The sequence below is a fragment of the Schistocerca cancellata genome, chromosome 2, assembly GCF_023864275.1.
Source record: "Schistocerca cancellata isolate TAMUIC-IGC-003103 chromosome 2, iqSchCanc2.1, whole genome shotgun sequence".
NCBI lineage: Eukaryota > Metazoa > Arthropoda > Insecta > Orthoptera > Acrididae > Schistocerca > Schistocerca cancellata.
The window spans coordinates 955,235,423-955,252,824 of NC_064627.1; the positions used below are offsets into that span (position 1 = coordinate 955,235,423).

Consider the following 17,402-nt stretch of genomic DNA (forward strand, 5'->3'; position numbering starts at 1 on the left):
AGAGCATGCCCACTCGGTCAGAACCTCCCTATGTTTTAAACCTATTTTAAAGGAAATTCATTTGCTCAGCTTGTAATAGCTAGTTGATAATCATGGGATTCTTAGCCTCCGTAGGTTAATGATAAATCTTCGAATTATCTTAAAATTGCTTGCTCTTACAGGCATTACTCGTTTAATGTGCTATATAGGTCACATAGTCGCACCAATATTCAGCCGTTTCATAGACGTCTCGTTATTTACACAAACGTAGGAACTAAATCCCTGAGCCTATCACTGCTACTTCCTCGGCGAGAAACGCTTATTACAGAAAATTTAGACTAAACGAAGGTTCCACCGAGATTCGAACTCGGATCGCTGGATTCAGAGTCCAGAGTGCTAACCGTTACACCATGGAACCAGACAGGAGCATGGGACTCGTAAATACACTTAGCAGTACTCTGACATAATTCAGACACTTCCTACTTGCATTTTTTAACCTAATTGATACGATCGAGCATTATAAAACTTAATCTGGGCAATGTTTGCAGTTGCAGCCGATGGCTGCATTTCTGTGCGTCTATATGGCCGCGCTGAGTAGCTGTGTGTGGAAACGAAAGACAGGGACGGAGCTAAAGCAATCAGTACGAATAACAAAGTAAGCAGAGCCTCTGGTAGCTCAGTTGGTAGAGCGGTGGACTGTAGTGGAGGATTCACAGTTATCCATAGGTCGCTGGTTCAAATCCGGCCCAGAGGACTGTTTTTCTAATCTCACGAGCAAAGAGGCTCCAGAGCATGCCCACTCGGTCAGAACCTCCCTATGTTTTAAACCTATTTTAAAGGAAATTCATTTGCTCAGCTTGTAATAGCTAGTTGATAATCATGGGATTCTTAGCCTCCGTAGGTTAATGATAATTCTTCGAATTATCTTAAAATTGCTTGCTCTTACAGGCATTACTCGTTTAATGTGCTATATAGGTCACATAGTCGCACCAATATTCAGCCGTTTCATAGACGTCTCGTTATTTACACAAACGTAGGAACTAAATCCCTGAGCCTATCACTGCTACTTCCTCGGCGAGAAACGCTTATTACAGAAAATTTAGACTAAACGAAGGTTCCACCGAGATTCGAACTCGGATCGCTGGATTCAGAGTCCAGAGTGCTAACCGTTACACCATGGAACCAGACAGGAGCATGGGACTCGTAAATACACTTAGCAGTACTCTGACATAATTCAGACACTTCCTACTTGCATTTTTTAACCTAATTGATACGATCGAGCATTATAAAACTTAATCTGGGCAATGTTTGCAGTTGCAGCCGATGGCTGCATTTCTGTGCGTCTATATGGCCGCGCTGAGTAGCTGTGTGTGGAAACGAAAGACAGGGACGGAGCTAAAGCAATCAGTACGAATAACAAAGTAAGCAGAGCCTCTGGTAGCTCAGTTGGTAGAGCGGTGGACTGTAGTGGAGGATTCACAGTTATCCATAGGTCGCTGGTTCAAATCCGGCCCAGAGGACTGTTTTTCTAATCTCACGAGCAAAGAGGCTCCAGAGCATGCCCACTCGGTCAGAACCTCCCTATGTTTTAAACCTATTTTAAAGGAAATTCATTTGCTCAGCTTGTAATAGCTAGTTGATAATCATGGGATTCTTAGCCTCCGTAGGTTAATGATAATTCTTCGAATTATCTTAAAATTGCTTGCTCTTACAGGCATTACTCGTTTAATGTGCTATATAGGTCACATAGTCGCACCAATATTCAGCCGTTTCATAGACGTCTCGTTATTTACACAAACGTAGGAACTAAATCCCTGAGCCTATCACTGCTACTTCCTCGGCGAGAAACGCTTATTACAGAAAATTTAGACTAAACGAAGGTTCCACCGAGATTCGAACTCGGATCGCTGGATTCAGAGTCCAGAGTGCTAACCGTTACACCATGGAACCAGACAGGAGCATGGGACTCGTAAATACACTTAGCAGTACTCTGACATAATTCAGACACTTCCTACTTGCATTTTTTAACCTAATTGATACGATCGAGCATTATAAAACTTAATCTGGGCAATGTTTGCAGTTGCAGCCGATGGCTGCATTTCTGTGCGTCTATATGGCCGCGCTGAGTAGCTGTGTGTGGAAACGAAAGACAGGGACGGAGCTAAAGCAATCAGTACGAATAAGAAAGTAAGCAGAGCCTCAGGTAGCTCAGTTGGTAGAGCGGTGGACTGTAGTGGAGGATTCACAGTTATCCATAGGTCGCTGGTTCAAATCCGGCCCAGAGGACTGTTTTTCTAATCTCACGAGCAAAGAGGCTCCAGAGCATGCCCACTCGGTCAGAACCTCCCTATGTTTTAAACCTATTTTAAAGGAAATTCATTTGCTCAGCTTGTAATAGCTAGTTGATAATCATGGGATTCTTAGCCTCCGTAGGTTAATGATAAATCTTCGAATTATCTTAAAATTGCTTGCTCTTACAGGCATTACTCGTTTAATGTGCTATATAGGTCACATAGTCGCACCAATATTCAGCCGTTTCATAGACGTCTCGTTATTTACACAAACGTAGGAACTAAATCCCTGAGCCTATCACTGCTACTTCCTCGGCGAGAAACGCTTATTACAGAAAATTTAGACTAAACGAAGGTTCCACCGAGATTCGAACTCGGATCGCTGGATTCAGAGTCCAGAGTGCTAACCGTTACACCATGGAACCAGACAGGAGCATGGGACTCGTAAATACACTTAGCAGTACTCTGACATAATTCAGACACTTCCTACTTGCATTTTTTAACCTAATTGATACGATCGAGCATTATAAAACTTAATCTGGGCAATGTTTGCAGTTGCAGCCGATGGCTGCATTTCTGTGCGTCTATATGGCCGCGCTGAGTAGCTGTGTGTGGAAACGAAAGACAGGGACGGAGCTAAAGCAATCAGTACGAATAACAAAGTAAGCAGAGCCTCTGGTAGCTCAGTTGGTAGAGCGGTGGACTGTAGTGGAGGATTCACAGTTATCCATAGGTCGCTGGTTCAAATCCGGCCCAGAGGACTGTTTTTCTAATCTCACGAGCAAAGAGGCTCCAGAGCATGCCCACTCGGTCAGAACCTCCCTATGTTTTAAACCTATTTTAAAGGAAATTCATTTGCTCAGCTTGTAATAGCTAGTTGATAATCATGGGATTCTTAGCCTCCGTAGGTTAATGATAAATCTTCGAATTATCTTAAAATTGCTTGCTCTTACAGGCATTACTCGTTTAATGTGCTATATAGGTCACATAGTCGCACCAATATTCAGCCGTTTCATAGACGTCTCGTTATTTACACAAACGTAGGAACTAAATCCCTGAGCCTATCACTGCTACTTCCTCGGCGAGAAACGCTTATTACAGAAAATTTAGACTAAACGAAGGTTCCACCGAGATTCGAACGCGGATCGCTGGATTCAGAGTCCAGAGTGCTAACCGTTACACCATGGAACCAGACAGGAGCATGGGACTCGTAAATACACTTAGCAGTACTCTGACATAATTCAGACACTTCCTACTTGCATTTTTTAACCTAATTGATACGATCGAGCATTATAAAACTTAATCTGGGCAATGTTTGCAGTTGCAGCCGATGGCTGCATTTCTGTGCGTCTATATGGCCGCGCTGAGTAGCTGTGTGTGGAAACGAAAGACAGGGACGGAGCTAAAGCAATCAGTACGAATAACAAAGTAAGCAGAGCCTCTGGTAGCTCAGTTGGTAGAGCGGTGGACTGTAGTGGAGGATTCACAGTTATCCATAGGTCGCTGGTTCAAATCCGGCCCAGAGGACTGTTTTTCTAATCTCACGAGCAAAGAGGCTCCAGAGCATGCCCACTCGGTCAGAACCTCCCTATGTTTTAAACCTATTTTAAAGGAAATTCATTTGCTCAGCTTGTAATAGCTAGTTGATAATCATGGGATTCTTAGCCTCCGTAGGTTAATGATAAATCTTCGAATTATCTTAAAATTGCTTGCTCTTACAGGCATTACTCGTTTAATGTGCTATATAGGTCACATAGTCGCACCAATATTCAGCCGTTTCATAGACGTCTCGTTATTTACACAAACGTAGGAACTAAATCCCTGAGCCTATCACTGCTACTTCCTCGGCGAGAAACGCTTATTACAGAAAATTTAGACTAAACGAAGGTTCCACCGAGATTCGAACTCGGATCGCTGGATTCAGAGTCCAGAGTGCTAACCGTTACACCATGGAACCAGACAGGAGCATGGGACTCGTAAATACACTTAGCAGTACTCTGACATAATTCAGACACTTCCTACTTGCATTTTTTAACCTAATTGATACGATCGAGCATTATAAAACTTAATCTGGGCAATGTTTGCAGTTGCAGCCGATGGCTGCATTTCTGTGCGTCTATATGGCCGCGCTGAGTAGCTGTGTGTGGAAACGAAAGACAGGGACGGAGCTAAAGCAATCAGTACGAATAACAAAGTAAGCAGAGCCTCTGGTAGCTCAGTTGGTAGAGCGGTGGACTGTAGTGGAGGATTCACAGTTATCCATAGGTCGCTGGTTCAAATCCGGCCCAGAGGTCTGTTTTTCTAATCTCACAAGCAAAGAGGCTCCAGAGCATGCCCACTCGGTCAGAACCTCCCTATGTTTTAAACCTATTTTAAAGGAAATTCATTTGCTCAGCTTGTAATAGCTAGTTGATAATCATGGGATTCTTAGCCTCCGTAGGTTAATGATAATTCTTCGAATTATCTTAAAATTGCTTGCTCTTACAGGCATTACTCGTTTAATGTGCTATATAGGTCACATAGTCGCACCAATATTCAGCCGTTTCATAGACGTCTCGTTATTTACACAAACGTAGGAACTAAATCCCTGAGCCTATCACTGCTACTTCCTCGGCGAGAAACGCTTATTACAGAAAATTTAGACTAAACGAAGGTTCCACCGAGATTCGAACTCGGATCGCTGGATTCACAGTCCAGAGTGCTAACCGTTACACCATGGAACCAGACAGGAGCATGAGACTCGTAAATACACTTAGCAGTACTCTGACATAATTCAGACACTTCCTACTTGCATTTTTTAACCTAATTGATACGATCGAGCATTATAAAACTTAATCTGGGCAATGTTTGCAGTTGCAGCCGATGGCTGCATTTCTGTGCGTCTATATGGCCGCGCTGAGTAGCTGTGTGTGGAAACGAAAGACAGGGACGGAGCTAAAGCAATCAGTACGAATAACAAAGTAAGCAGAGCCTCTGGTAGCTCAGTTGGTAGAGCGGTGGACTGTAGTGGAGGATTCACAGTTATCCATAGGTCGCTGGTTCAAATCCGGCCCAGAGGACTGTTTTTCTAATCTCACGAGCAAAGAGGCTCCAGAGCATGCCCACTCGGTCAGAACCTCCCTATGTTTTAAACCTATTTTAAAGGAAATTCATTTGCTCAGCTTGTAATAGCTAATTGATAATCATGGGATACTTAGCCTCCGTAGGTTAATGATAATTCTTCGAATTATCTTAAAATTGCTTGCTCTTACAGGCATTACTCGTTTAATGTGCTATATAGGTCACATAGTCGCACCAATATTCAGCCGTTTCATAGACGTCTCGTTATTTACACAAACGTAGGAACTAAATCCCTGAGCCTATCACTGCTACTTCCTCGGCGAGAAACGCTTATTACAGAAAATTTAGACTAAACGAAGGTTCCACCGAGATTCGAACGCGGATCGCTGGATTCAGAGTCCAGAGTGCTAACCGTTACACCATGGAACCAGACAGGAGCATGGGACTCGTAAATACACTTAGCAGTACTCTGACATAATTCAGACACTTCCTACTTGCATTTTTTAACCTAATTGATACGATCGAGCATTATAAAACTTAATCTGGGCAATGTTTGCAGTTGCAGCCGATGGCTGCATTTCTGTGCGTCTATATGGCCGCGCTGAGTAGCTGTGTGTGGAAACGAAAGACAGGGACGGAGCTAAAGCAATCAGTACGAATAACAAAGTAAGCAGAGCCTCTGGTAGCTCAGTTGGTAGAGCGGTGGACTGTAGTGGAGGATTCACAGTTATCCATAGGTCGCTGGTTCAAATCCGGCCCAGAGGACTGTTTTTCTAATCTCACGAGCAAAGAGGCTCCAGAGCATGCCCACTCGGTCAGAACCTCCCTATGTTTTAAACCTATTTTAAAGGAAATTCATTTGCTCAGCTTGTAATAGCTAGTTGATAATCATGGGATTCTTAGCCTCCGTAGGTTAATGATAAATCTTCGAATTATCTTAAAATTGCTTGCTCTTACAGGCATTACTCGTTTAATGTGCTATATAGGTCACATAGTCGCACCAATATTCAGCCGTTTCATAGACGTCTCGTTATTTACACAAACGTAGGAACTAAATCCCTGAGCCTATCACTGCTACTTCCTCGGCGAGAAACGCTTATTACAGAAAATTTAGACTAAACGAAGGTTCCACCGAGATTCGAACTCGGATCGCTGGATTCAGAGTCCAGAGTGCTAACCGTTACACCATGGAACCAGACAGGAGCATGGGACTCGTAAATACACTTAGCAGTACTCTGACATAATTCAGACACTTCCTACTTGCATTTTTTAACCTAATTGATACGATCGAGCATTATAAAACTTAATCTGGGCAATGTTTGCAGTTGCAGCCGATGGCTGCATTTCTGTGCGTCTATATGGCCGCGCTGAGTAGCTGTGTGTGGAAACGAAAGACAGGGACGGAGCTAAAGCAATCAGTACGAATAACAAAGTAAGCAGAGCCTCTGGTAGCTCAGTTGGTAGAGCGGTGGACTGTAGTGGAGGATTCACAGTTATCCATAGGTCGCTGGTTCAAATCCGGCCCAGAGGACTGTTTTTCTAATCTCACGAGCAAAGAGGCTCCAGAGCATGCCCACTCGGTCAGAACCTCCCTATGTTTTAAACCTATTTTAAAGGAAATTCATTTGCTCAGCTTGTAATAGCTAGTTGATAATCATGGGATTCTTAGCCTCCGTAGGTTAATGATAATTCTTCGAATTATCTTAAAATTGCTTGCTCTTACAGGCATTACTCGTTTAATGTGCTATATAGGTCACATAGTCGCACCAATATTCAGCCGTTTCATAGACGTCTCGTTATTTACACAAACGTAGGAACTAAATCCCTGAGCCTATCACTGCTACTTCCTCGGCGAGAAACGCTTATTACAGAAAATTTAGACTAAACGAAGGTTCCACCGAGATTCGAACTCGGATCGCTGGATTCAGAGTCCAGAGTGCTAACCGTTACACCATGGAACCAGACAGGAGCATGGGACTCGTAAATACACTTAGCAGTACTCTGACATAATTCAGACACTTCCTACTTGCATTTTTTAACCTAATTGATACGATCGAGCATTATAAAACTTAATCTGGGCAATGTTTGCAGTTGCAGCCGATGGCTGCATTTCTGTGCGTCTATATGGCCGCGCTGAGTAGCTGTGTGTGGAAACGAAAGACAGGGACGGAGCTAAAGCAATCAGTACGAATAACAAAGTAAGCAGAGCCTCTGGTAGCTCAGTTGGTAGAGCGGTGGACTGTAGTGGAGGATTCACAGTTATCCATAGGTCGCTGGTTCAAATCCGGCCCAGAGGACTGTTTTTCTAATCTCACGAGCAAAGAGGCTCCAGAGCATGCCCACTCGGTCAGAACCTCCCTATGTTTTAAACCTATTTTAAAGGAAATTCATTTGCTCAGCTTGTAATAGCTAGTTGATAATCATGGGATTCTTAGCCTCCGTAGGTTAATGATAAATCTTCGAATTATCTTAAAATTGCTTGCTCTTACAGGCATTACTCGTTTAATGTGCTATATAGGTCACATAGTCGCACCAATATTCAGCCGTTTCATAGACGTCTCGTTATTTACACAAACGTAGGAACTAAATCCCTGAGCCTATCACTGCTACTTCCTCGGCGAGAAACGCTTATTACAGAAAATTTAGACTAAACGAAGGTTCCACCGAGATTCGAACTCGGATCGCTGGATTCAGAGTCCAGAGTGCTAACCGTTACACCATGGAACCAGACAGGAGCATGGGACTCGTAAATACACTTAGCAGTACTCTGACATAATTCAGACACTTCCTACTTGCATTTTTTAACCTAATTGATACGATCGAGCATTATAAAACTTAATCTGGGCAATGTTTGCAGTTGCAGCCGATGGCTGCATTTCTGTGCGTCTATATGGCCGCGCTGAGTAGCTGTGTGTGGAAACGAAAGACAGGGACGGAGCTAAAGCAATCAGTACGAATAACAAAGTAAGCAGAGCCTCTGGTAGCTCAGTTGGTAGAGCGGTGGACTGTAGTGGAGGATTCACAGTTATCCATAGGTCGCTGGTTCAAATCCGGCCCAGAGGACTGTTTTTCTAATCTCACGAGCAAAGAGGCTCCAGAGCATGCCCACTCGGTCAGAACCTCCCTATGTTTTAAACCTATTTTAAAGGAAATTCATTTGCTCAGCTTGTAATAGCTAGTTGATAATCATGGGATTCTTAGCCTCCGTAGGTTAATGATAATTCTTCGAATTATCTTAAAATTGCTTGCTCTTACAGGCATTACTCGTTTAATGTGCTATATAGGTCACATAGTCGCACCAATATTCAGCCGTTTCATAGACGTCTCGTTATTTACACAAACGTAGGAACTAAATCCCTGAGCCTATCACTGCTACTTCCTCGGCGAGAAACGCTTATTACAGAAAATTTAGACTAAACGAAGGTTCCACCGAGATTCGAACTCGGATCGCTGGATTCAGAGTCCAGAGTGCTAACCGTTACACCATGGAACCAGACAGGAGCATGGGACTCGTAAATACACTTAGCAGTACTCTGACATAATTCAGACACTTCCTACTTGCATTTTTTAACCTAATTGATACGATCGAGCATTATAAAACTTAATCTGGGCAATGTTTGCAGTTGCAGCCGATGGCTGCATTTCTGTGCGTCTATATGGCCGCGCTGAGTAGCTGTGTGTGGAAACGAAAGACAGGGACGGAGCTAAAGCAATCAGTACGAATAACAAAGTAAGCAGAGCCTCTGGTAGCTCAGTTGGTAGAGCGGTGGACTGTAGTGGAGGATTCACAGTTATCCATAGGTCGCTGGTTCAAATCCGGCCCAGAGGACTGTTTTTCTAATCTCACGAGCAAAGAGGCTCCAGAGCATGCCCACTCGGTCAGAACCTCCCTATGTTTTAAACCTATTTTAAAGGAAATTCATTTGCTCAGCTTGTAATAGCTAGTTGATAATCATGGGATTCTTAGCCTCCGTAGGTTAATGATAAATCTTCGAATTATCTTAAAATTGCTTGCTCTTACAGGCATTACTCGTTTAATGTGCTATATAGGTCACATAGTCGCACCAATATTCAGCCGTTTCATAGACGTCTCGTTATTTACACAAACGTAGGAACTAAATCCCTGAGCCTATCACTGCTACTTCCTCGGCGAGAAACGCTTATTACAGAAAATTTAGACTAAACGAAGGTTCCACCGAGATTCGAACTCGGATCGCTGGATTCAGAGTCCAGAGTGCTAACCGTTACACCATGGAACCAGACAGGAGCATGGGACTCGTAAATACACTTAGCAGTACTCTGACATAATTCAGACACTTCCTACTTGCATTTTTTAACCTAATTGATACGATCGAGCATTATAAAACTTAATCTGGGCAATGTTTGCAGTTGCAGCCGATGGCTGCATTTCTGTGCGTCTATATGGCCGCGCTGAGTAGCTGTGTGTGGAAACGAAAGACAGGGACGGAGCTAAAGCAATCAGTACGAATAACAAAGTAAGCAGAGCCTCTGGTAGCTCAGTTGGTAGAGCGGTGGACTGTAGTGGAGGATTCACAGTTATCCATAGGTCGCTGGTTCAAATCCGGCCCAGAGGACTGTTTTTCTAATCTCACGAGCAAAGAGGCTCCAGAGCATGCCCACTCGGTCAGAACCTCCCTATGTTTTAAACCTATTTTAAAGGAAATTCATTTGCTCAGCTTGTAATAGCTAGTTGATAATCATGGGATTCTTAGCCTCCGTAGGTTAATGATAATTCTTCGAATTATCTTAAAATTGCTTGCTCTTACAGGCATTACTCGTTTAATGTGCTATATAGGTCACATAGTCGCACCAATATTCAGCCGTTTCATAGACGTCTCGTTATTTACACAAACGTAGGAACTAAATCCCTGAGCCTATCACTGCTACTTCCTCGGCGAGAAACGCTTATTACAGAAAATTTAGACTAAACGAAGGTTCCACCGAGATTCGAACTCGGATCGCTGGATTCAGAGTCCAGAGTGCTAACCGTTACACCATGGAACCAGACAGGAGCATGGGACTCGTAAATACACTTAGCAGTACTCTGACATAATTCAGACACTTCCTACTTGCATTTTTTAACCTAATTGATACGATCGAGCATTATAAAACTTAATCTGGGCAATGTTTGCAGTTGCAGCCGATGGCTGCATTTCTGTGCGTCTATATGGCCGCGCTGAGTAGCTGTGTGTGGAAACGAAAGACAGGGACGGAGCTAAAGCAATCAGTACGAATAACAAAGTAAGCAGAGCCTCTGGTAGCTCAGTTGGTAGAGCGGTGGACTGTAGTGGAGGATTCACAGTTATCCATAGGTCGCTGGTTCAAATCCGGCCCAGAGGACTGTTTTTCTAATCTCACGAGCAAAGAGGCTCCAGAGCATGCCCACTCGGTCAGAACCTCCCTATGTTTTAAACCTATTTTAAAGGAAATTCATTTGCTCAGCTTGTAATAGCTAGTTGATAATCATGGGATTCTTAGCCTCCGTAGGTTAATGATAATTCTTCGAATTATCTTAAAATTGCTTGCTCTTACAGGCATTACTCGTTTAATGTGCTATATAGGTCACATAGTCGCACCAATATTCAGCCGTTTCATAGACGTCTCGTTATTTACACAAACGTAGGAACTAAATCCCTGAGCCTATCACTGCTACTTCCTCGGCGAGAAACGCTTATTACAGAAAATTTAGACTAAACGAAGGTTCCACCGAGATTCGAACTCGGATCGCTGGATTCAGAGTCCAGAGTGCTAACCGTTACACCATGGAACCAGACAGGAGCATGGGACTCGTAAATACACTTAGCAGTACTCTGACATAATTCAGACACTTCCTACTTGCATTTTTTAACCTAATTGATACGATCGAGCATTATAAAACTTAATCTGGGCAATGTTTGCAGTTGCAGCCGATGGCTGCATTTCTGTGCGTCTATATGGCCGCGCTGAGTAGCTGTGTGTGGAAACGAAAGACAGGGACGGAGCTAAAGCAATCAGTACGAATAACAAAGTAAGCAGAGCCTCTGGTAGCTCAGTTGGTAGAGCGGTGGACTGTAGTGGAGGATTCACAGTTATCCATAGGTCGCTGGTTCAAATCCGGCCCAGAGGACTGTTTTTCTAATCTCACGAGCAAAGAGGCTCCAGAGCATGCCCACTCGGTCAGAACCTCCCTATGTTTTAAACCTATTTTAAAGGAAATTCATTTGCTCAGCTTGTAATAGCTAGTTGATAATCATGGGATTCTTAGCCTCCGTAGGTTAATGATAATTCTTCGAATTATCTTAAAATTGCTTGCTCTTACAGGCATTACTCGTTTAATGTGCTATATAGGTCACATAGTCGCACCAATATTCAGCCGTTTCATAGACGTCTCGTTATTTACACAAACGTAGGAACTAAATCCCTGAGCCTATCACTGCTACTTCCTCGGCGAGAAACGCTTATTACAGAAAATTTAGACTAAACGAAGGTTCCACCGAGATTCGAACTCGGATCGCTGGATTCAGAGTCCAGAGTGCTAACCGTTACACCATGGAACCAGACAGGAGCATGGGACTCGTAAATACACTTAGCAGTACTCTGACATAATTCAGACACTTCCTACTTGCATTTTTTAACCTAATTGATACGATCGAGCATTATAAAACTTAATCTGGGCAATGTTTGCAGTTGCAGCCGATGGCTGCATTTCTGTGCGTCTATATGGCCGCGCTGAGTAGCTGTGTGTGGAAACGAAAGACAGGGACGGAGCTAAAGCAATCAGTACGAATAACAAAGTAAGCAGAGCCTCTGGTAGCTCAGTTGGTAGAGCGGTGGACTGTAGTGGAGGATTCACAGTTATCCATAGGTCGCTGGTTCAAATCCGGCCCAGAGGACTGTTTTTCTAATCTCACGAGCAAAGAGGCTCCAGAGCATGCCCACTCGGTCAGAACCTCCCTATGTTTTAAACCTATTTTAAAGGAAATTCATTTGCTCAGCTTGTAATAGCTAGTTGATAATCATGGGATTCTTAGCCTCCGTAGGTTAATGATAATTCTTCGAATTATCTTAAAATTGCTTGCTCTTACAGGCATTACTCGTTTAATGTGCTATATAGGTCACATAGTCGCACCAATATTCAGCCGTTTCATAGACGTCTCGTTATTTACACAAACGTAGGAACTAAATCCCTGAGCCTATCACTGCTACTTCCTCGGCGAGAAACGCTTATTACAGAAAATTTAGACTAAACGAAGGTTCCACCGAGATTCGAACTCGGATCGCTGGATTCAGAGTCCAGAGTGCTAACCGTTACACCATGGAACCAGACAGGAGCATGGGACTCGTAAATACACTTAGCAGTACTCTGACATAATTCAGACACTTCCTACTTGCATTTTTTAACCTAATTGATACGATCGAGCATTATAAAACTTAATCTGGGCAATGTTTGCAGTTGCAGCCGATGGCTGCATTTCTGTGCGTCTATATGGCCGCGCTGAGTAGCTGTGTGTGGAAACGAAAGACAGGGACGGAGCTAAAGCAATCAGTACGAATAACAAAGTATGCAGAGCCTCTGGTAGCTCAGTTGGTAGAGCGGTGGACTGTAGTGGAGGATTCACAGTTATCCATAGGTCGCTGGTTCAAATCCGGCCCAGAGGACTGTTTTTCTAATCTCACGAGCAAAGAGGCTCCAGAGCATGCCCACTCGGTCAGAACCTCCCTATGTTTTAAACCTATTTTAAAGGAAATTCATTTGCTCAGCTTGTAATAGCTAGTTGATAATCATGGGATTCTTAGCCTCCGTAGGTTAATGATAATTCTTCGAATTATCTTAAAATTGCTTGCTCTTACAGGCATTACTCGTTTAATGTGCTATATAGGTCACATAGTCGCACCAATTTTCAGCCGTTTCATAGACGTCTCGTTATTTACACAAACGTAGGAACTAAATCCCTGAGCCTATCACTGCTACTTCCTCGGCGAGAAACGCTTATTACAGAAAATTTAGACTAAACGAAGGTTCCACCGAGATTCGAACTCGGATCGCTGGATTCAGAGTCCAGAGTGCTAACCGTTACACCATGGAACCAGACAGGAGCATGGGACTCGTAAATACACTTAGCAGTACTCTGACATAATTCAGACACTTCCTACTTGCATTTTTTAACCTAATTGATACGATCGAGCATTATAAAACTTAATCTGGGCAATGTTTGCAGTTGCAGCCGATGGCTGCATTTCTGTGCGTCTATATGGCCGCGCTGAGTAGCTGTGTGTGGAAACGAAAGACAGGGACGGAGCTAAAGCAATCAGTACGAATAACAAAGTAAGCAGAGCCTCTGGTAGCTCAGTTGGTAGAGCGGTGGACTGTAGTGGAGGATTCACAGTTATCCATAGGTCGCTGGTTGAAATCCGGCCCAGAGGACTGTTTTTCTAATCTCACGGGCAAAGAGGCTCCAGAGCATGCCCACTCGGTCAGAACCTCCCTATGTTTTAAACCTATTTTAAAGGAAATTCATTTGCTCAGCTTGTAATAGCTAGTTGATAATCATGGGATTCTTAGCCTCCGTAGGTTAATGATAATTCTTCGAATTATCTTAAAATTGCTTGCTCTTACAGGCATTACTCGTTTAATGTGCTATATAGGTCACATAGTCGCACCAATATTCAGCCGTTTCATAGACGTCTCGTTATTTACACAAACGTAGGAACTAAATCCCTGAGCCTATCACTGCTACTTCCTCGGCGAGAAACGCTTATTACAGAAAATTTAGACTAAACGAAGGTTCCACCGAGATTCGAACTCGGATCGTTGGATTCAGAGTCCAGAGTGCTAACCGTTACACCATGGAACCAGACAGGAGCATGGGACTCGTAAATACACTTAGCAGTACTCTGACATAATTCAGACACTTCCTACTTGCATTTTTTAACCTAATTGATACGATCGAGCATTATAAAACTTAATCTGGGCAATGTTTGCAGTTGCAGCCGATGGCTGCATTTCTGTGCGTCTATATGGCCGCGCTGAGTAGCTGTGTGTGGAAACGAAAGACAGGGACGGAGCTAAAGCAATCAGTACGAATAACAAAGTAAGCAGAGCCTCTGGTAGCTCAGTTGGTAGAGCGGTGGACTGTAGTGGAGGATTCACAGTTATCCATAGGTCGCTGGTTCAAATCCGGCCCAGAGGACTGTTTTTCTAATCTCACGAGCAAAGAGGCTCCAGAGCATGCCCACTCGGTCAGAACCTCCCTATGTTTTAAACCTATTTTAAAGGAAATTCATTTGCTCAGCTTGTAATAGCTAGTTGATAATCATGGGATTCTTAGCCTCCGTAGGTTAATGATAATTCTTCGAATTATCTTAAAATTGCTTGCTCTTACAGGCATTACTCGTTTAATGTGCTATATAGGTCACATAGTCGCACCAATATTCAGCCGTTTCATAGACGTCTCGTTATTTACACAAACGTAGGAACTAAATCCCTGAGCCTATCACTGCTACTTCCTCGGCGAGAAACGCTTATTACAGAAAATTTAGACTAAACGAAGGTTCCACCGAGATTCGAACTCGGATCGCTGGATTCAGAGTCCAGAGTGCTAACCGTTACACCATGGAACCAGACAGGAGCATGGGACTCGTAAATACACTTAGCAGTACTCTGACATAATTCAGACACTTCCTACTTGCATTTTTTAACCTAATTGATACGATCGAGCATTATAAAACTTAATCTGGGCAATGTTTGCAGTTGCAGCCGATGGCTGCATTTCTGTGCGTCTATATGGCCGCGCTGAGTAGCTGTGTGTGGAAACGAAAGACAGGGACGGAGCTAAAGCAATCAGTACGAATAACAAAGTAAGCAGAGCCTCTGGTAGCTCAGTTGGTAGAGCGGTGGACTGTAGTGGAGGATTCACAGTTATCCATAGGTCGCTGGTTCAAATCCGGCCCAGAGGACTGTTTTTCTAATCTCACGAGCAAAGAGGCTCCAGAGCATGCCCACTCGGTCAGAACCTCGCTATGTTTTAAACCTATTTTAAAGGAAATTCATTTGCTCAGCTTGTAATAGCTAGTTGATAATCATGGGATTCTTAGCCTCCGTAGGTTAATGATAATTCTTCGAATTATCTTAAAATTGCTTGCTCTTACAGGCATTACTCGTTTAATGTGCTATATAGGTCACATAGTCGCACCAATTTTCAGCCGTTTCATAGACGTCTCGTTATTTACACAAACGTAGGAACTAAATCCCTGAGCCTATCACTGCTACTTCCTCGGCGAGAAACGCTTATTACAGAAAATTTAGACTAAACGAAGGTTCCACCGAGATTCGAACTCGGATCGCTGGATTCAGAGTCCAGAGTGCTAACCGTTACACCATGGAACCAGACAGGAGCATGGGACTCGTAAATACACTTAGCAGTACTCTGACATAATTCAGACACTTCCTACTTGCATTTTTTAACCTAATTGATACGATCGAGCATTATAAAACTTAATCTGGGCAATGTTTGCAGTTGCAGCCGATGGCTGCATTTCTGTGCGTCTATATGGCCGCGCTGAGTAGCTGTGTGTGGAAACGAAAGACAGGGACGGAGCTAAAGCAATCAGTACGAATAACAAAGTAAGCAGAGCCTCTGGTAGCTCAGTTGGTAGAGCGGTGGACTGTAGTGGAGGATTCACAGTTATCCATAGGTCGCTGGTTCAAATCCGGCCCAGAGGACTGTTTTTCTAATCTCACGAGCAAAGAGGCTCCAGAGCATGCCCACTCGGTCAGAACCTCCCTATGTTTTAAACCTATTTTAAAGGAAATTCATTTGCTCAGCTTGTAATAGCTAGTTGATAATCATGGGATTCTTAGCCTCCGTAGGTTAATGATAATTCTTCGAATTATCTTAAAATTGCTTGCTCTTACAGGCATTACTCGTTTAATGTGCTATATAGGTCACATAGTCGCACCAATATTCAGCCGTTTCATAGACGTCTCGTTATTTACACAAACGTAGGAACTAAATCCCTGAGCCTATCACTGCTACTTCCTCGGCGAGAAACGCTTATTACAGAAAATTTAGACTAAACGAAGGTTCCACCGAGATTCGAACTCGGATCGTTGGATTCAGAGTCCAGAGTGCTAACCGTTACACCATGGAACCAGACAGGAGCATGGGACTCGTAAATACACTTAGCAGTACTCTGACATAATTCAGACACTTCCTACTTGCATTTTTTAACCTAATTGATACGATCGAGCATTATAAAACTTAATCTGGGCAATGTTTGCAGTTGCAGCCGATGGCTGCATTTCTGTGCGTCTATATGGCCGCGCTGAGTAGCTGTGTGTGGAAACGAAAGACAGGGACGGAGCTAAAGCAATCAGTACGAATAACAAAGTAAGCAGAGCCTCTGGTAGCTCAGTTGGTAGAGCGGTGGACTGTAGTGGAGGATTCACAGTTATCCATAGGTCGCTGGTTCAAATCCGGCCCAGAGGACTGTTTTTCTAATCTCACGAGCAAAGAGGCTCCAGAGCATGCCCACTCGGTCAGAACCTCCCTATGTTTTAAACCTATTTTAAAGGAAATTCATTTGCTCAGCTTGTAATAGCTAGTTGATAATCATGGGATTCTTAGCCTCCGTAGGTTAATGATAATTCTTCGAATTATCTTAAAATTGCTTGCTCTTACAGGCATTACTCGTTTAATGTGCTATATAGGTCACATAGTCGCACCAATATTCAGCCGTTTCATAGACGTCTCGTTATTTACACAAACGTAGGAACTAAATCCCTGAGCCTATCACTGCTACTTCCTCGGCGAGAAACGCTTATTACAGAAAATTTAGACTAAACGAAGGTTCCACCGAGATTCGAACTCGGATCGCTGGATTCAGAGTCCAGAGTGCTAACCGTTACACCATGGAACCAGACAGGAGCATGGGACTCGTAAATACACTTAGCAGTACTCTGACATAATTCAGACACTTCCTACTTGCATTTTTTAACCTAATTGATACGATCGAGCATTATAAAACTTAATCTGGGCAATGTTTGCAGTTGCAGCCGATGGCTGCATTTCT

General features: G+C 43.4%; 45 non-coding genes across 45 annotated transcripts; 22 read left to right on the forward strand and 23 right to left on the reverse strand.

Annotated features, from left to right (window-relative positions):
- Positions 1-325: 325 nt before the first annotated feature.
- Trnaq-cug (transfer RNA glutamine (anticodon CUG)) lies at positions 326-397 on the reverse strand. Its single transcript has one exon. It is a non-coding gene; the product is annotated as a tRNA-Gln (tRNA).
- A 247-nt stretch (positions 398-644) lies between these two features.
- Trnay-gua (transfer RNA tyrosine (anticodon GUA)) lies at positions 645-733 on the forward strand. Its single transcript is given in 2 exon segments — positions 645-681; positions 698-733. It is a non-coding gene; the product is annotated as a tRNA-Tyr (tRNA).
- Positions 734-1,091: 358 nt separating this feature from the next.
- Positions 1,092-1,163, reverse strand: Trnaq-cug (transfer RNA glutamine (anticodon CUG)). The gene has a single exon. It is a non-coding gene; the product is annotated as a tRNA-Gln (tRNA).
- Positions 1,164-1,410: 247 nt separating this feature from the next.
- Trnay-gua (transfer RNA tyrosine (anticodon GUA)) lies at positions 1,411-1,499 on the forward strand. Its single transcript is given in 2 exon segments — positions 1,411-1,447; positions 1,464-1,499. It is a non-coding gene; the product is annotated as a tRNA-Tyr (tRNA).
- A 358-nt stretch (positions 1,500-1,857) lies between these two features.
- On the reverse strand, positions 1,858-1,929 carry Trnaq-cug (transfer RNA glutamine (anticodon CUG)). Its single transcript has one exon. It is a non-coding gene; the product is annotated as a tRNA-Gln (tRNA).
- A 247-nt stretch (positions 1,930-2,176) lies between these two features.
- Positions 2,177-2,265, forward strand: Trnay-gua (transfer RNA tyrosine (anticodon GUA)). Its single transcript is given in 2 exon segments — positions 2,177-2,213; positions 2,230-2,265. It is a non-coding gene; the product is annotated as a tRNA-Tyr (tRNA).
- A 358-nt stretch (positions 2,266-2,623) lies between these two features.
- Trnaq-cug (transfer RNA glutamine (anticodon CUG)) lies at positions 2,624-2,695 on the reverse strand. The gene has a single exon. It is a non-coding gene; the product is annotated as a tRNA-Gln (tRNA).
- Positions 2,696-2,942: 247 nt separating this feature from the next.
- Trnay-gua (transfer RNA tyrosine (anticodon GUA)) lies at positions 2,943-3,031 on the forward strand. Its single transcript is given in 2 exon segments — positions 2,943-2,979; positions 2,996-3,031. It is a non-coding gene; the product is annotated as a tRNA-Tyr (tRNA).
- A 358-nt stretch (positions 3,032-3,389) lies between these two features.
- Trnaq-cug (transfer RNA glutamine (anticodon CUG)) lies at positions 3,390-3,461 on the reverse strand. The gene has a single exon. It is a non-coding gene; the product is annotated as a tRNA-Gln (tRNA).
- A 247-nt stretch (positions 3,462-3,708) lies between these two features.
- On the forward strand, positions 3,709-3,797 carry Trnay-gua (transfer RNA tyrosine (anticodon GUA)). Its single transcript is given in 2 exon segments — positions 3,709-3,745; positions 3,762-3,797. It is a non-coding gene; the product is annotated as a tRNA-Tyr (tRNA).
- A 358-nt stretch (positions 3,798-4,155) lies between these two features.
- On the reverse strand, positions 4,156-4,227 carry Trnaq-cug (transfer RNA glutamine (anticodon CUG)). The gene has a single exon. It is a non-coding gene; the product is annotated as a tRNA-Gln (tRNA).
- A 247-nt stretch (positions 4,228-4,474) lies between these two features.
- Positions 4,475-4,563, forward strand: Trnay-gua (transfer RNA tyrosine (anticodon GUA)). Its single transcript is given in 2 exon segments — positions 4,475-4,511; positions 4,528-4,563. It is a non-coding gene; the product is annotated as a tRNA-Tyr (tRNA).
- A 358-nt stretch (positions 4,564-4,921) lies between these two features.
- On the reverse strand, positions 4,922-4,993 carry Trnah-gug (transfer RNA histidin (anticodon GUG)). Its single transcript has one exon. It is a non-coding gene; the product is annotated as a tRNA-His (tRNA).
- Positions 4,994-5,240: 247 nt separating this feature from the next.
- Positions 5,241-5,329, forward strand: Trnay-gua (transfer RNA tyrosine (anticodon GUA)). Its single transcript is given in 2 exon segments — positions 5,241-5,277; positions 5,294-5,329. It is a non-coding gene; the product is annotated as a tRNA-Tyr (tRNA).
- Positions 5,330-5,687: 358 nt separating this feature from the next.
- On the reverse strand, positions 5,688-5,759 carry Trnaq-cug (transfer RNA glutamine (anticodon CUG)). The gene has a single exon. It is a non-coding gene; the product is annotated as a tRNA-Gln (tRNA).
- A 247-nt stretch (positions 5,760-6,006) lies between these two features.
- On the forward strand, positions 6,007-6,095 carry Trnay-gua (transfer RNA tyrosine (anticodon GUA)). The gene is given in 2 exon segments: positions 6,007-6,043; positions 6,060-6,095. It is a non-coding gene; the product is annotated as a tRNA-Tyr (tRNA).
- Positions 6,096-6,453: 358 nt separating this feature from the next.
- Trnaq-cug (transfer RNA glutamine (anticodon CUG)) lies at positions 6,454-6,525 on the reverse strand. Its single transcript has one exon. It is a non-coding gene; the product is annotated as a tRNA-Gln (tRNA).
- Positions 6,526-6,772: 247 nt separating this feature from the next.
- On the forward strand, positions 6,773-6,861 carry Trnay-gua (transfer RNA tyrosine (anticodon GUA)). Its single transcript is given in 2 exon segments — positions 6,773-6,809; positions 6,826-6,861. It is a non-coding gene; the product is annotated as a tRNA-Tyr (tRNA).
- Positions 6,862-7,219: 358 nt separating this feature from the next.
- Trnaq-cug (transfer RNA glutamine (anticodon CUG)) lies at positions 7,220-7,291 on the reverse strand. Its single transcript has one exon. It is a non-coding gene; the product is annotated as a tRNA-Gln (tRNA).
- Positions 7,292-7,538: 247 nt separating this feature from the next.
- Positions 7,539-7,627, forward strand: Trnay-gua (transfer RNA tyrosine (anticodon GUA)). Its single transcript is given in 2 exon segments — positions 7,539-7,575; positions 7,592-7,627. It is a non-coding gene; the product is annotated as a tRNA-Tyr (tRNA).
- A 358-nt stretch (positions 7,628-7,985) lies between these two features.
- Positions 7,986-8,057, reverse strand: Trnaq-cug (transfer RNA glutamine (anticodon CUG)). Its single transcript has one exon. It is a non-coding gene; the product is annotated as a tRNA-Gln (tRNA).
- A 247-nt stretch (positions 8,058-8,304) lies between these two features.
- On the forward strand, positions 8,305-8,393 carry Trnay-gua (transfer RNA tyrosine (anticodon GUA)). Its single transcript is given in 2 exon segments — positions 8,305-8,341; positions 8,358-8,393. It is a non-coding gene; the product is annotated as a tRNA-Tyr (tRNA).
- Positions 8,394-8,751: 358 nt separating this feature from the next.
- Trnaq-cug (transfer RNA glutamine (anticodon CUG)) lies at positions 8,752-8,823 on the reverse strand. The gene has a single exon. It is a non-coding gene; the product is annotated as a tRNA-Gln (tRNA).
- A 247-nt stretch (positions 8,824-9,070) lies between these two features.
- Positions 9,071-9,159, forward strand: Trnay-gua (transfer RNA tyrosine (anticodon GUA)). Its single transcript is given in 2 exon segments — positions 9,071-9,107; positions 9,124-9,159. It is a non-coding gene; the product is annotated as a tRNA-Tyr (tRNA).
- Positions 9,160-9,517: 358 nt separating this feature from the next.
- Trnaq-cug (transfer RNA glutamine (anticodon CUG)) lies at positions 9,518-9,589 on the reverse strand. Its single transcript has one exon. It is a non-coding gene; the product is annotated as a tRNA-Gln (tRNA).
- A 247-nt stretch (positions 9,590-9,836) lies between these two features.
- Positions 9,837-9,925, forward strand: Trnay-gua (transfer RNA tyrosine (anticodon GUA)). The gene is given in 2 exon segments: positions 9,837-9,873; positions 9,890-9,925. It is a non-coding gene; the product is annotated as a tRNA-Tyr (tRNA).
- A 358-nt stretch (positions 9,926-10,283) lies between these two features.
- Positions 10,284-10,355, reverse strand: Trnaq-cug (transfer RNA glutamine (anticodon CUG)). Its single transcript has one exon. It is a non-coding gene; the product is annotated as a tRNA-Gln (tRNA).
- Positions 10,356-10,602: 247 nt separating this feature from the next.
- Positions 10,603-10,691, forward strand: Trnay-gua (transfer RNA tyrosine (anticodon GUA)). The gene is given in 2 exon segments: positions 10,603-10,639; positions 10,656-10,691. It is a non-coding gene; the product is annotated as a tRNA-Tyr (tRNA).
- Positions 10,692-11,049: 358 nt separating this feature from the next.
- On the reverse strand, positions 11,050-11,121 carry Trnaq-cug (transfer RNA glutamine (anticodon CUG)). The gene has a single exon. It is a non-coding gene; the product is annotated as a tRNA-Gln (tRNA).
- Positions 11,122-11,368: 247 nt separating this feature from the next.
- Positions 11,369-11,457, forward strand: Trnay-gua (transfer RNA tyrosine (anticodon GUA)). The gene is given in 2 exon segments: positions 11,369-11,405; positions 11,422-11,457. It is a non-coding gene; the product is annotated as a tRNA-Tyr (tRNA).
- Positions 11,458-11,815: 358 nt separating this feature from the next.
- On the reverse strand, positions 11,816-11,887 carry Trnaq-cug (transfer RNA glutamine (anticodon CUG)). The gene has a single exon. It is a non-coding gene; the product is annotated as a tRNA-Gln (tRNA).
- Positions 11,888-12,134: 247 nt separating this feature from the next.
- Positions 12,135-12,223, forward strand: Trnay-gua (transfer RNA tyrosine (anticodon GUA)). Its single transcript is given in 2 exon segments — positions 12,135-12,171; positions 12,188-12,223. It is a non-coding gene; the product is annotated as a tRNA-Tyr (tRNA).
- Positions 12,224-12,581: 358 nt separating this feature from the next.
- Trnaq-cug (transfer RNA glutamine (anticodon CUG)) lies at positions 12,582-12,653 on the reverse strand. The gene has a single exon. It is a non-coding gene; the product is annotated as a tRNA-Gln (tRNA).
- A 247-nt stretch (positions 12,654-12,900) lies between these two features.
- Trnay-gua (transfer RNA tyrosine (anticodon GUA)) lies at positions 12,901-12,989 on the forward strand. The gene is given in 2 exon segments: positions 12,901-12,937; positions 12,954-12,989. It is a non-coding gene; the product is annotated as a tRNA-Tyr (tRNA).
- Positions 12,990-13,347: 358 nt separating this feature from the next.
- Positions 13,348-13,419, reverse strand: Trnaq-cug (transfer RNA glutamine (anticodon CUG)). The gene has a single exon. It is a non-coding gene; the product is annotated as a tRNA-Gln (tRNA).
- A 247-nt stretch (positions 13,420-13,666) lies between these two features.
- On the forward strand, positions 13,667-13,755 carry Trnay-gua (transfer RNA tyrosine (anticodon GUA)). The gene is given in 2 exon segments: positions 13,667-13,703; positions 13,720-13,755. It is a non-coding gene; the product is annotated as a tRNA-Tyr (tRNA).
- Positions 13,756-14,113: 358 nt separating this feature from the next.
- On the reverse strand, positions 14,114-14,185 carry Trnaq-cug (transfer RNA glutamine (anticodon CUG)). Its single transcript has one exon. It is a non-coding gene; the product is annotated as a tRNA-Gln (tRNA).
- A 247-nt stretch (positions 14,186-14,432) lies between these two features.
- Trnay-gua (transfer RNA tyrosine (anticodon GUA)) lies at positions 14,433-14,521 on the forward strand. The gene is given in 2 exon segments: positions 14,433-14,469; positions 14,486-14,521. It is a non-coding gene; the product is annotated as a tRNA-Tyr (tRNA).
- Positions 14,522-14,879: 358 nt separating this feature from the next.
- Positions 14,880-14,951, reverse strand: Trnaq-cug (transfer RNA glutamine (anticodon CUG)). Its single transcript has one exon. It is a non-coding gene; the product is annotated as a tRNA-Gln (tRNA).
- Positions 14,952-15,198: 247 nt separating this feature from the next.
- Positions 15,199-15,287, forward strand: Trnay-gua (transfer RNA tyrosine (anticodon GUA)). The gene is given in 2 exon segments: positions 15,199-15,235; positions 15,252-15,287. It is a non-coding gene; the product is annotated as a tRNA-Tyr (tRNA).
- A 358-nt stretch (positions 15,288-15,645) lies between these two features.
- Positions 15,646-15,717, reverse strand: Trnaq-cug (transfer RNA glutamine (anticodon CUG)). Its single transcript has one exon. It is a non-coding gene; the product is annotated as a tRNA-Gln (tRNA).
- A 247-nt stretch (positions 15,718-15,964) lies between these two features.
- Positions 15,965-16,053, forward strand: Trnay-gua (transfer RNA tyrosine (anticodon GUA)). The gene is given in 2 exon segments: positions 15,965-16,001; positions 16,018-16,053. It is a non-coding gene; the product is annotated as a tRNA-Tyr (tRNA).
- A 358-nt stretch (positions 16,054-16,411) lies between these two features.
- On the reverse strand, positions 16,412-16,483 carry Trnaq-cug (transfer RNA glutamine (anticodon CUG)). Its single transcript has one exon. It is a non-coding gene; the product is annotated as a tRNA-Gln (tRNA).
- A 247-nt stretch (positions 16,484-16,730) lies between these two features.
- On the forward strand, positions 16,731-16,819 carry Trnay-gua (transfer RNA tyrosine (anticodon GUA)). Its single transcript is given in 2 exon segments — positions 16,731-16,767; positions 16,784-16,819. It is a non-coding gene; the product is annotated as a tRNA-Tyr (tRNA).
- A 358-nt stretch (positions 16,820-17,177) lies between these two features.
- Trnaq-cug (transfer RNA glutamine (anticodon CUG)) lies at positions 17,178-17,249 on the reverse strand. Its single transcript has one exon. It is a non-coding gene; the product is annotated as a tRNA-Gln (tRNA).
- Between the last annotated feature and the right edge of the window lie 153 nt (positions 17,250-17,402).